This window comes from Tachyglossus aculeatus, chromosome X4 (genome assembly GCF_015852505.1).
Source record: "Tachyglossus aculeatus isolate mTacAcu1 chromosome X4, mTacAcu1.pri, whole genome shotgun sequence".
In the NCBI taxonomy this organism is placed as follows: domain Eukaryota; kingdom Metazoa; phylum Chordata; class Mammalia; order Monotremata; family Tachyglossidae; genus Tachyglossus; species Tachyglossus aculeatus.
In genome coordinates this window covers 22,979,571-22,990,695 of record NC_052098.1, presented here as the reverse complement: position 1 = coordinate 22,990,695, position 11,125 = coordinate 22,979,571, and the positions used below count along the sequence as shown (strand labels likewise).

At 41.1% G+C, this 11,125-nt stretch overlaps 1 non-coding gene across 1 annotated transcript; it reads right to left on the bottom strand.

Annotated features, from left to right (window-relative positions):
- Nucleotides 1-1,877: 1,877 nt before the first annotated feature.
- On the bottom strand, nt 1,878-2,015 carry LOC119948606. Its single transcript, XR_005456991.1, has one exon. It is a non-coding gene; the product is annotated as a small nucleolar RNA SNORA7 (small nucleolar RNA).
- Nucleotides 2,016-11,125: the final 9,110 nt, after the last annotated feature.

Below are 11,125 nucleotides of genomic sequence, written 5' to 3'. Positions count from 1 at the left end.
TTCCAATCTGTGAATACTGGACCTACTATGGAAGACACAACCACCTTTTTGAGCAGCTCAATTAGCCTCACCTGTGAATAGGGAATGGGTGTAGATGGAGAATAGAAGGGGACTCATAACTGAGTCTTGAAGGACTTTCACAGTTAGGGGGTGGAAGGCAGAGGAGAAGCCCACAAAAGAGACTGAGGATGAGTGGCCAGAGACACGGGAGGAGAATCAGGAGAAGACAGTAAAAGTGAAGCCAAGGTTGGATAATGTTTCCAGGAGAGGTGGATGGTGGACAGTGTTGAAGGCAGCTGAGAGGTTGAGGAGGATTAGGATAGAGTAGAGACCATAGGATTTGGGAAGGAGGAGGTCATTTGTGATCTCTGAGAGGGCAGTTTTTATGGAGTGAAGGGAATGACAGGCAGATTGAGGAGATCATCAATATACGTAGAAGGTGCTTGTGTATAATAATAATGGTATTTGTTAAGTGCTCACTATGTGTCAATCACTGTTCTAAACACTGGGGTAGATACAAGCTAATCAGGTTGGACACGGTCCCTGTCCCACATGAGGCTCACAGTGTAAATCCCCATTTTACAGATGAGGTAACTGAGGCCCAGAAAAGTGAAGTTCATTCATTCATTCAATCATATTTATTGAGTGCTTACTGAGTGCAGAGCAATCAATCAATCAATCAGTCATATTTATTGAGTGCTTACTGAGTGCAGAGCACTGTACTAAGCACTTGGAAAGTACAATTGGGCAACATATAGAGAAAGTCCCTACCTAACAACGGGCTCACAGTCAAACAGCAAGTAAGTGCACAGTTGGGTTAGAATCCATGACCTTCTGACTCTCAGGACCGAGCTCTACCCACTATGCCATGTTGCTTCTCATGCAATGAACTAAAGGGATCGGGAAGGATGCAGACAAGTTAGGAGGGCAAAATAATTCCCTTTGAGATGTGAAGAAGAGGCATAAACAAGAGATGTAAAGAAGCCCAGTTTCAAAACTTATGACTTGGTGGGTAGCAATCAGCAGAAGGACTTCTCTCCTCAAGCAAAGACTTTATTTTAGCAATATCAGAATAGCAAGAGAGAAAGCTCAAAAGTGTAACTAGAACAAATGCATTAGTGTATAAAGGAACTATGTGCTAACAGTGCACAATGGAGTCTTTTCAGCTACACTTGCACTTATAGATAATGTTGCACAGTCAGTAGCATCATCTTGGAAAATGAAGGACAGCTATACAGCAGATATCCTGAGTCAGACATTCCTCTCTTTTGGAACTCCCTATTCTAAGAAGCAACTTCAGGTCACATTGTTCTCTCTAGAAAAATTACCTGTCTACTGACATGCATCCGATCCCACGCCCCTCATAAATCTCATCATCAGCAATCTTTATTACATTTCAATATGCTTGGATGCAATCTTTTTTCCTTGCCCTCAAAACATGTTCTAACCTACAAAATTTTCCTCTAATACTATTTACCAAGTGTTCCAAAGTCAAGAGGAAATTTGCGGTACATTTTGGAATTCATCACCAGTATCTAATCAGTATCTAATCTAATTATACATTGATTGGCATTTACTGTGTGCATAGTACTGCACTAAGCACTTGGAAAAATACAAAACGGAAGAGGTGATCCATGCCTATGAGGAGCTTACAGTCTAGGAGGGAGTCTTGTCTCATGCTGTCAAGTTGACGCCATGGACACATCTCTCCCAGATCACCCCACTTTCCATCTGCAGTCATTCTGGTTCTGTATCCACAGAGTTTTCCTGGTAAAAATACAGAAGTGGTTTACCATCCCCTCCTTCCACACAGTAAACTTGAGTCTCCACACTTGACTCTCTTCCATGCCACTGCTGCCCAGCACGGATGAGTTTTGACTTGTAGCCAATTGCCTTCCACTCGCTAGCCACTATCCAAGCTAGGAATGGAATGGGTATTTTTCCGCTTGACTCTCCCTCCTACAGTCAAGATTGGTAGAGTACTGGAAACTCTCCAGGTGCTATCCTGAGAGGGGCTTGGGAGGGTAGAGGGGTGGAGAGACAGGTACTTAAATTACAGTTAGGACGATAATTGAGTATATAAACTATGCACATAAGTGCTGCAGGAGTTGGGGTCATTCAAATGGTTAGATAGCACATGCAGTTGGGGGATATTAAGTGGGAATATTAGACATAACTCAGAGAAGGCCTCCTGTAGGAGATGTAATCTTAGAATCAATCAATCAATTGATCAATCTAATTTATTGATTGCTTACTGTGTGCAAAGTGCCCTCAGCTGTTATTTCAGATATTCAAACCCCTCCTCAAGCCCACTGTCCTCCTGCCTTGCCCATATCTTTCCTCTAATCATCTGGCCATGTGCTTTATTGAGAAAATTGAAAGCATCAGGCATGAACTCCCTAAAAATCTCCTCTGCTTCACTCCAATCCCTCCCTCCTCCTGCCCCTTCCTCAACTCTCCCATTTTTCCCAGCAGTATCTCAAGAGAAGATCTCCCTTCTCCTCACAGAACACACTTTTTGTCACCCAAAGTAGGGTCACCTGAGGATACAACTCTCATAAATGCAGAACTTCCTTGAGAGATGGGTCAATCATCAAGGTTTTTATTCATTCATTCATTCATTCAATCGTATTTATTGAGCACTTACTGTGTGCAGAGCACTGTACTAAGCACTTGGGAAGTACAAGTTGGCAACATATAGAGACAGTCCCTACCCAACAGTGGGCTCACAGTCTAGAAGGGGGAGACAAACAACAAAACAAAACATATTAACAAAATAAAATAAATGGAATAGTAAATACGTACAAGTAAAATAGAGTAATAAATATGTACAAACATATATACAGATGCTGTGGGGAGGGGAAGGAGGTAAGGCGGGGGATGCGGAGGGGGAGGAAGGGGAGAGGAAGGAGGGGGCTCAGTCTGGGAAGGCCCCCTGGAAGAGGTGAGCTCTCAGTAGGGCTTTGAAGGGAGGAAGAGAGCTAGCTTGGCGGATGTATGGAGGGAGGCCATTCCAGACCAGGGGGGAGGACGTGGGCCGGGGGTTGATGGTGGGACAGGCGAGAATGAGGCACATTGAGGAGGTTAGTGGCAGAGAAGTGGAGGGTGTGGGCTGGGTTGTAGAAGGAAAGAAGGGAGGTGAGGTAGAAGGGGGCGAGGTGATGGACAGCCTTGAAGCCGAGAGTGAGGAGTTTTTGCCTGATGCGTAGGTTGATTGGCAGCCACTGGAGATTTTTGAGGAGGGGAGTAACATGCCCAGAGCATTTCTGCACAAAGATGATCTGGGCAGCAGCATGAAGTATAGATTGAAGTGGGGAGAGACAGGAGGATCGGAGATCACAGAGGAGGCTGATGCAGTAATCCAGTCGGGATAGGATGAGAGATTGAACCAGCAGGGTAGCAGTTTGGGTGGAGAGGAAAGGGCGGATCATGGCGATGTTGCGGAGGTGAGACCGGCAGGTTTTGGTGACGGATTGGATGTGAGGGGTGAACGAGAGAGCGGAGTCGAGGATGACACCAAGGTTGCGGGCTTGTGAGATGGGAAGGATGGTAGTGCCGTCAACAGTGATGGGAAAGTCAGGGAGAGGACAGGGTTTGGGAGGGATGATACGGAGTTCAGTCTCCTTATTTTATTTAGCAGGTTTTATTGAGCACCTGCTGGGGGAGATTCAGAGTAGTATAAGATGTGTATTTTTTCAGTTGAAAAGCTACAATATGAAGGGGAAGACAAGTCAGGATAAATGGTGAAAATTCATTTAAAAGAGGTCAAGATTAGGTACCAATAAGAAATACAAGAAAAGACATATAGACTTGTACAGTTCTAAGATGACTTTGCTGTTTGATGGCATTGCATTCGTGAGCATGAATGTGTTTGAAAGAGACTCTTGAATTCTTAAATGTGTTGTCACTGAAAGTATAATATTGCAGCTTTTCTAGTCCCTTGCTGTACATTGCTTAAATTAATGGTTAAGCAGGGAAAGGCATGTCCTTTTTCCAGCAGGCCCTGCAATTGAGTTGTTTTTGTGGTAGCAATTAAGGGTTTGTTCTGAGCCATCCAAACTCTCTCGCCAGCTTCCACTGTGAACAGTGGAAGAAATTGCAAGTTTGTTAGAGGCTACTTTTTTTTTATTTTTACATTCAAAATATAAACCCATCACCAAGGCCTGCGGGTGATAGGACTAAAGTATTCAATTCCATTTCTAGCTCCTCCACTTCCTTTTTCTATGACCTATGCAAGAGAGTTCATTATTCTGCATTTTAGTTTCATCCTAAAAAAAAATGGCATTGTTGTCCTCTACCTTCTTCCCACAGATAAATATGAAAAATGATGAATGAATATTTGCTTAGTATTTTGAGGATGGCACTGATTATATTTAGGTCATAATATAATTTCCTGTGGGCCTAAAATGATTTTCCATGTCATTCAGATAAATGTTTTTGTAATATGAGAATTTTGCAGGATGCCTCAGATTTACATGAAGGCCAAAAGCTTATGAATAGTGTGAAATTTAATGCTGTATTATGTATCTCTTGAGAGGAAATAAATAATTGATTTTATTGTCCTGAAATTGTGTATCAGTTTTGAACTAATATGCCCTTTACTTCCATTTGGAAAGCATGGTAACTTGGTGAGAAATTTAAGGCATGGCAATCGATTTTCCTCCGTTGCTTTTTACTGCAGATAAACTTCTTGTCATTCAGCATATACAATATAAACTCCATGATTTTTCCCATGGGGTAACCATTATTTTTCAAAAAAATGATGAATATAATGTTTGCAAAGTCAGTGTACACCAAATCACATTATATTCATATAAAAATCTCCATAATGCATGCTGCACGGCAACTGCACTGTAGCCTATAAAACACTGAAGATCTGTTGTTTTGGGAGCTTTTCAAAGAATAGTCCTATATATAAAATGGTAAGATCCCGAATCTATTGAGACTGTAGAATGTCATGAACTAGCATCAGTGAGGTCAAAAGATGACAGACTGGAGTCTCTTTTCAAGTCAGTGGGGTTGAATGGGAGAAAGGGACTGTAAGCCCTCCTTGAGAACATCACTCGCAACTGCTAACTCAATTGCGTTCTCTTAGTGCACTGCACACAGTAGATGAATAACAAATATTTGATTGTTTTCCTATCTGCAAATTATTTCAATATCTATTTCCCTACTAGATTGTAAGGTCTTTGTGTGGCCAAGGATCATGTCTATCAAGTTTATTCATTTATTCATTCAATCATATTTATTAAGCACTTACTGTGTGCAGAGTACTGTACTAAGCACTTAGGAAACTACCATGCAACAATAAACAGTGGCATTCCCTGCCCACAACGAGTTCACAGTCTAGTCGGGGTCTAGGGGGTGGGGGGGGGGGGGAGAGGGGAAACTGACATCAATACAAATGATTAAAAGTACAGATATATACACAAGTGCCGTGGGGCTGCTGAAGCACTTAGTATAGTGCTCTGCACACGATTAAGTGCTCAGAAAATACCATAGAAAGATTCATTTATTGATATGAATAGAACCAGAGCAGAGAAAACCTTATCATACATTCTGGCACAAACTAAATGATGATGACAAAATCTTTCTAAGCACAAATCTTTGCAGCGCAAAATTGAGAATTATGATTCTGAAATAGTTAAGTTCTAAAAGATTCTGATTTTGAAACATATAAATTATTAGAAGAGGAAAACAATTTTTTCAATGTAATCAGAACCCCTCTAGACTGTAAACTCTTTGTGGACAGGGACAGTCCACTTTGTGGACAGTGCTTTCCTAAGCACTTAGTACATATAATTAGTGCTCAATCAATACGACTGATCACAAATTCTCATGTGGAATGAGTATATCACCTATCCAGAGAGGAAATCCCCCAGTTAGTCTACAGATTTATATATTCTATTGAGTGGTAAAATACTCAGAGAGAATCCCAAACTGAGCAACTGATAAGATAAAGACATTGGGAAATGGAGTTCATGAGGAAAAGGCTAAAAGAGCTGAAGTTATTTAGTCAAACAGTTGACAAGTATTTACAGAGTGTCCACTGGGCATATAGCACTCGATCACAGTCACTCCAGAGCTCAAAAGGAAGATCAGAAAAATGTCTTACATCTCAAAAATATTAGTTTAGAGAATGAAAGCCTGAAGAAATATTTAATAACAATTTTCAAGCATATGAAGGAATATTGTCTAGCAATGTTATTGGTAGAATCACTTTTCCATTTTGTTTTAAGACACACCAAGATGGAATGGGTTTAAATTACAACTCAAGAGATTTAATTTAGACAGAGCTCCTTCCATGTCAGTGACAGACTTGACATATTGAGGGAAGGATAAGCTGAAATATATTTTGACATAAGCAAAGCTTTGGATTTCAACTGCCTGACCTTTTTACCTATGAATTAGGAAACCCTGGACTAGAATTCATCTCTATTGGATGGGTAAATGATTGGTAATAGCATCATACCAATTGAATGATTACCAATGAACAAGTTTCAACTGAAAGGTCATCATAAGTGATGTCATTGAACAATTGGTTCTGGGGTCTTTGATAATTTCAATTATCATCAAGACCTAGATGATAGGACAGAACACATTCATTAAGTTTGCAGATGACCCTGAGCAAGAACTAGGAGGTTAACAAGACCTTGGAGGATAGGATCAGCATTCAAATTGACATTGATAAATGGATGTAGGTATAGGGAATAAAGGTGTACGAGGAGACATTTAAGGAGTATACCTGAAGAAGATAAACAACTTTCACAAGTACAAGATGCTAGGATATAGTTGGGAAGCAGCAGCAAATAGCAGATAACCCTGCATATAGCTGGTTTCTGCTCCCTTCCCTCCATTAATAATGATAATAATTATTATTATTATAATGGTATTCGTTAAGCACTTACTATGTGCCAAGCACTGTTCTAAGCACTGGGATAGGTACAGTCTTAATCCCCATTTTACAGATGAGGTAACTGAGGCACAGAGAAGCATAGTGACTTGCCCAGAGTCACACAGCTGATAATAATAATAATGGCATTTATTAAGTGCTTACTATGTGCAAAGCACTGTTCTAAGCACTGGGGAGGTTACAAGGTGATCCAGTTGTCCCATGGGGGACTCACAGTCTTAATCCCCATTTTACAGATGAGGTCACTGAGGCCCAGAGAAGTTGTGACTTGCCCAAAGTCACACAGCTGACAATTGGCGGAGCCGCGATTTGAACCCATGACCTCTGACTCCAAAGCCCAGTCTCTTTCCACTGAGCCACGCTGCTTCTCTGTGGCAGAGCCAGGATTAGAACTCATGACCTCTGACTCCCAAGCCCGGGCCCTTTCCACTAAGACACGCTGCTTCTTCTCCAAGGTCCCCAGTGACTTTCTACTTGCCCAACCTAGTAGATTTTACTCCATCCTAATCTTCCTTGATCTCTCTTTTGGACAATATCATCATTTTTTTTGCACAGAGTTTTCTTCTGGTTTTCTTCTTATCTCTGTCCGATCCTTTTACATTTCTTTCGCTAGCTCTTTCTACGTACGTCTCCCATTTTTACTAGCTGAGAATATATATATTTTGGGCCCCCTTCTTTTCTCTATTTACACTCATTTCCTTGAGGAGCACATGTTCCTATGGTTTCAATTTCCACCTCTGTGAGAAGGACTCCCGCAACCAACTCACTAGCTCTGAGCTTTCTCCTTCCCTGCAATGTTGTATTTCCTCTTGCCTCCAGGACATCACTACATGAATGTACCACCTTACCTTCTAATTACAGTTAACAACATCACAATTCTCCCCATCTTTCAAGCCTGTGACCTTGGCATTATCCTTCACTTCTCTCTCTCTTTCAACCTCCATATTCGGTCTGTCACCAAATCCTGTCTGTTCTTTCTCCGCTACATTCCCAGAATCCACCACCTTCCTCTCCATCAAAACTGTTACCATGCTGACCCAAGCACTCATCATATCCCAACTCAACCACTACCTCGGCCTTCTCGCTGACCTCCCTTCCTCTAGCCGCTCCCTTGCCCAGTCCATATTTCACTCTGCTGCCCAGATTATTTTACTAAACTGTTTTTCTGCACATCTCTCACTATTCCTCAAAAATCTCTAACAAATGTCCATTCTTCTGACCATTGTCTTTCAGAAACTCAATTAGCTGTCACCCTCCTACTTATCCACTCTCTTTTTCCACTACACTCCAGCTTGGAGTCATCATTCCTTTTAAGTTCATCAATTCAAAGGGCCGCGTTCTTTGTCTCCTGTCCTTAACTCTGCCCTCTTCATATCTGATAGACAACTGCATTAACAGATGCAAAGCTTTTCTGAAATTATATCTCCCCACTTAATAGCCTTCAACAGTCATTCCAGCAGTTCTGCACCATCTAAATCTTGAGTAAATCTAGCATCCCCATAGCCCGTTTGTAAGCTAACTTTATATTCTCTTTTCTTCCTCTTATCTGGAATTTATTTTAGTGTCTGTTTCCCCTGTTAGATTGTAAAATCCCTGAGGGCAGAGATCAAGTCTACTAATTCTGTTGTTCTGCACTCAGTAGCTGCTCAATAAATACTACTGATTGATTGATTGATTGACACCCTGATCTCTTATAATAATAATAATAATAATAATAATGATAATGATGGTATTTGTTAAGTGCTTACTATGTGCCAAGCACCGTTCTAAGCACTGAGAGGGATACAAGGTAATCAGGTTGTCCCACTTGGGACTTACAGTCTTAATCCCCATTTTGCAGATGAGGGAACTGAGGCCCAGAGAAGTGAAGTGACTTCCCCAAAGTCACACATCTGACAAGTGGCAGAGCCGGGATTAGAACCCACGACCTCTGACTCCCAAGCCTGGGCTCTTTCCACTGAGTCACGCTGCTTCTCCATAGTGGCATGACCCTTGAAACAAAGAGGGAAAAATGAAAATGACTCAAGGAAATGTGAGTAAAATATGTAAGTGTGTAAAAATGAATCTTTTTACAGGCACATGTGGTACAATGGATTTCAGTCATGTATTTGTGTTGTCACCCCACTCAGCCACAGTGATAAAGAACTCATACTAAAGAACTGATAAAGTGGCAAGGCTAGGATTAGAACCCATGACCTGTGAGGGAATACTGGAAGGAGCAGGAAGTGGGGCAGTTAGTTACTGGTAGTAGCACAAAAAAATAGAATTATGATACCAGGGCAGGTACCAGTAGCAGTACAATAGTAAATAGAACACAAAAGGATGATGGGATCAGGGCAGTTATGAACACAACGTACCAAGGACAATAGGGCTACAACAGGAATAGATAATCCCATCATCACCAGGAAGGCTACTGATGATGGCAATACTGAAGGGGAGGGAAACCTTCCTCCCATTTCTCTGGACAAATGAGATTGAAGTTCTGCCCAAACACCTGACCTTTTAACAAGGGCTGTGGAGTCTCCCAACTGAGAGATATATTGAAATAGGTGTACACACACACCTCAGTAACACCCCAGACTGCCCAGAGTAACGTCAGAGGTGAGGAAGCACACCTCCAGGGCAGAAACGGGGAGTACAAAGGGATGCTGGAGGGTGTAAAAGAGGGATCTGGGAAATAATCTGGAGTCCACTGGTCCCTACACTGGTGTAAAGGCGAGGCAGTAAACTATTGTTGTGGACCTCTAGATGTGTCATCTCATCCTTGGATTGGTAATTACACTGGGATGATGGGCAAATGATTTCCCTTTTGGGAAAGGGTTCTTTTACGGGAACTCCAATATGTTGTTGATGGAAGCCGGTTGTCAGCAATATCCCTGACTAAGCCCTCACTTCCCTGCCTTAGGCCTGCCTTCTGTGTTTCCTAACTACTTTGTTCTGTTCCCCTTAAACGCTTTGATATTCACCCTTCTCTCAGCATCATGGCACTTAGATACATATCCATCTGTAATTTATGTCAATATATGCCTTCCCCTCTAGCCTGTAAGCAGGGAATGTGTATACCAACTCTGTTGTATTGCACTCTCCCAAGCACTTACTTCAGTCCTCTGCACACAGTAAGCACTCCATAAATACCATTTGTTTTGATTGATTTCAGTTAAATATGTGAAAAAGCATGAAAAAATTAATGTAAACATGAAACCTGGAAAAAATTGTATCATAAAATACATTTTGTCCTTAAAATAGAGTCCTTTTAATAGGTCCATAATCCTGAATGAAGTAGAATACATAGAAAAGCAAGTAAATAAGAGGGATAGATTTAAAAAAGTTTGTAGCAGGAGAGTTGATAATACCACACGTCACATTATTTGTATTTTATTTTAGCATTAGAAGAAAATGATATGAGATCTCAAGTGTTAGTTTCTCTACCATCTTCATTTGTTTCTACATCACATCTCCTTTGGTGAGCTCCAATGCAATGGGTTTGCAATATGTTTATGAGAGTAAAGAATTGTGAACAGTAGCGTGATTATGCCTGTGCAATTGGCCATCTCACATTTGACAAAACAAGTACTACTGAACCACATCTAATTTAAAGAGGATTTGTCAAGTTCTAGTAAGAGCATGATTAATGAGTTGCTTATCCTGACCCAACGGCTTGATGTGGCCTCAATGAAGACTAGAAATAAGGATTATCATGTAACAGCGACACAGCAATAATGATAAACTAAAGGCTGATGAGCCACACAGCAGGAGTCAATATAGTACTTCATGCATACACTTCAGAGAAGGATTCAAATAGTTCTTTGAAAAAATCACTATTCATTGCCTAATTAACTATAACAGACAGCTCCAGCAACTTTAGCTTCATTCATTATGTATTGATTTATTAGAAATTTTGCTAACTGGGATAATCTCTTGGGGCACAGCTCTTCCTTTTCATAATTTTTTAAGGTCCCAGGGGTGTTGCAGCCACAAAATACTTCTCTAGCATGCCCCATTGTCATGCCAATTATTCTGTACAGTGTACCCAGTGTAATATAATAAATGCCTGTGAGCCAAACCAGTTTTTAGTGCCTTTTGTACTGTCATGGCTGTTTGAGATAGAAGCTCACAAGGTTTTTTTTTAAGAGACTTACAATGCTGGGACCTGAATTAGAGGAAATGGGGAACTAATGCCAAACTCCACTGACCTGTCTTATGGGGTCAGTT